Source organism: Chrysochloris asiatica, unplaced genomic scaffold (genome assembly GCF_000296735.1).
Source record: "Chrysochloris asiatica unplaced genomic scaffold, ChrAsi1.0 scaffold00012, whole genome shotgun sequence".
Classification (NCBI taxonomy): domain Eukaryota; kingdom Metazoa; phylum Chordata; class Mammalia; order Afrosoricida; family Chrysochloridae; genus Chrysochloris; species Chrysochloris asiatica.
The window spans coordinates 12357749-12360846 of record NW_006408530.1 but is presented as its reverse complement, the minus strand read 5'-3'; positions in this window follow the sequence as shown (position 1 = coordinate 12360846).

The window sequence follows — 3098 nt, the reverse complement described above, 5'->3', positions numbered from 1 at the left end:
CTGACCCTGAGGATAGCAGCCCAATTCGTAACCACTACACTACCAGATCTCCTGCATCAATTACTACCTATCATATCAAATAGTAGTACAAATCAACAAAGAAGAGTTGTAAGTAAAAGGATCTTATATAGTCACCCATTTACTAAAATTTTGAACATAGTTTAAGATATTAAAATCATTATGAATGGTAAAGTTTTAACAATGGAAGTAAGGAAAAATTCTTAACAGAAGGAAAAAGAACATATTTCAAACAAAAAATCTAAAAATACTAAGAACATTAGAATAGATGCAATTTTAGCCCACCAAAATGTAAAGCAATCTTCCAAATCCAGAGATGGTCACAAAGCAAACGAGTCTAAGAGTAAAAGGAATATGATGTGAAAATTGGGAGGTATCTGGACCTCCTGATAGCCCAGTGTTGGGATCCCAGGTCAGTACTGGTGTAATAATTCTTCTGAAAGAAGAGAGTGAAATCAAGTACATGTCAGGGACTTACTGTTATATTTATTACCCTTTAAATAACACTGGCCAGTAATAGATAATGTGAATAAGAAAAGGAAAAATAAACTAAAAACATTAGCTGTGAGAAAGAACCAATAACAACCAGCATTGAATGCTGTTGGCAGTAAAGAGTGTATGTCCCTACAAGTCTTATCTGTCTTCCCAGTTTGCTTTTCCCCAAGCCACAGGCATGCAAGATAATTTCATTATACCTTTTCACTCAGTTTGACCAGTTTTATTTATGTCACAGGAGTCCTGGTGTGGTGCTGTGGGCTAATGCATCAGACTGCAGAGTCGTTTGAGCAACAAGCTTGGTGGTTCAAGCTCACCAACTGCTCCCTGAAAACCCTATACAGGGTTGCTGTGGGTCAGAATCGACTCGATGGCACTTAACAACAACAACATTATGTCACAAGTTGAGAAACTACCAAGTATTTACTATATTTTTTGTTGTCATGTGCCATTCAGTCCTTTGCCATTTATAACAGCCCTGCATAGGTTTCTGAGGCTATACATCTTTGCAGGAGCAGAAAGCCCTATCTTTCTTCTACAGAGCAGCTGGTGGGCTCGAATTGCTGATGGTTCACAGTCCAGTGCTTATCTATAGAGCTACCACACTCCCATATACATATATGGTGGTGGTGATGATGTGCCGTGGAGTCGGTTCCGACTCATAGCGACCCAGTACAGGGTTTCCGAGGCTGTAAATCTTTACGAGAGCAGAAAGCCTCATCTTTCTCCCGTGGAACAGCTGGTAGTTTCAAACTGCTGACCTTGCAGTTCACAGCCCAATTCGTAGCTACTACGCTACGAGAGCTCCTTATATACATATATATGTATGTGTATATATATGTGTATGTGTGTATATGTGTATTGAAGGACCCTGCGCCTGATCAACAAAATGGCATTGCAACTACCCCCAATTAACACTGAATAAAGTCCCACTTGAGCTTTCTGTCTCCAGAAAACTTAAGTCTTTCTTACACCTAGAGTTCTCCCCCTGGTAATTCCAGGTTTCAGGAAAATCTCCATACCCCCACCCATTGTAAACTCAGAACTGTATCAGGACCACACCGCCTTAAATACCCAAGTCTGTAAGAGAACAAATGGTCTCTTGGTCTCCTTTGGTGACTTAGAGTACCCTCTCCCAGGTTTACTCTCAATAACCTGCCTGCTGTTGAAGCCAAGACTCTCTCCTTGTCTCTTTCTTTCATATTCCTTACATGTATGTATATATATATATGCATATTATTGTTGTTAAGAACCACTGGTAGTTTCGAACTGCCGACCTTGAGGTTAGCAGCCCAATTCGTAACCACTATGCTACCAGAGCTCCCTGTATATGCATATAGATATACATATGTATGTATATATGTGTGTGTGTTTATGATTCAAGTAATACCAGAGACATTGGGATTAGGAACACAGGCCCTGGAACCTAATTCATTAGACTCAAGCTAGGCTCTATGTTATTAGCTAGTTGTGTAATTTAAGGAGTTCTGATGTGGTGCTGTAAGATAAGCACAGACTGCTAACTGCAAGGACATCGATTCAAACCCACCAGCAACTCCTCAGAACCCTATACAAGGTAGCTCTGAGTCAGAACAGACCCAATGGCATGTCACAACTTCACAGTGCAACCTAAGCCATGTTACTTTACCTTTTTACCTTGATTCCTCATGATAAAAATGTATAACCCTTAATAATATTTTTAGAATTAAGTTCAATGTAAAATGTTTAAAATAAGGCCTAGCTTTATAGTTGATGCTCAATAAATTTTAAGTTACTTTTTGTCCATGCATGAGAACAGTTGTTGTTCTTAAGTACCGTGGAGTCGGTTCTTAAGAACCGTGTACAGGGTTTCCAAGGCTGTAAATCTTTATGGGAGCAGAAAGCCTCGTCTTTCTCCCATGCAACAGCTGGTAGTTTCAAACTGCCGACCTTGAGGTTAGCAGCCCGATTCATGCAATGTTTTTCCTTTGATGATTCACTAATTTCACTCAATGTAGTATCCTCCCTATTCAACTATGTTGTGAGATGTTTCGCAGGTTTATCATTGTTCTTCAACATTTTGTAGTATTCCTTTTTGTGTATGTACCAAAGTTTGTGTAACCATTCTTCTGCTGATGGACATTTAGACTGTGTCTCCATCTTTTTGGTAAGTCTCTTGAAAACAGCATCTTTAAAGATCCTGTTTTCTTAGCCATTCTGCTTACTGTATCTCTTCACTGGTACATTTAAATCTATTTACATTCAGTGTAACTATCAATAGATTTGAATAGGTTGCTGTAATTTTCTGTGTGTTTTATTGTGGTGTTGTTGGAGTTTTTGTTCTATATAATTTTCTGCAACAAGTTCATTTTGCTTGTTGGTTTTCCTTTCATTTTCATTTCTGTTGGGTTAGTGCTTACTAAATCTTTCTGATTTTCCTAATTTTTTATTTTGATGTGCAGGTATATTATTTTCCTTTGAGGTTACCTATAACATCATTTTTATCCTTGCTTGAAACAGTCTGTTAATCTTGCAATTTACTTGATTTCCTTGTCATTTGGAAATTTTATAACTATACTATTCTCTCTTTTTGCTTTGTAGTTAAT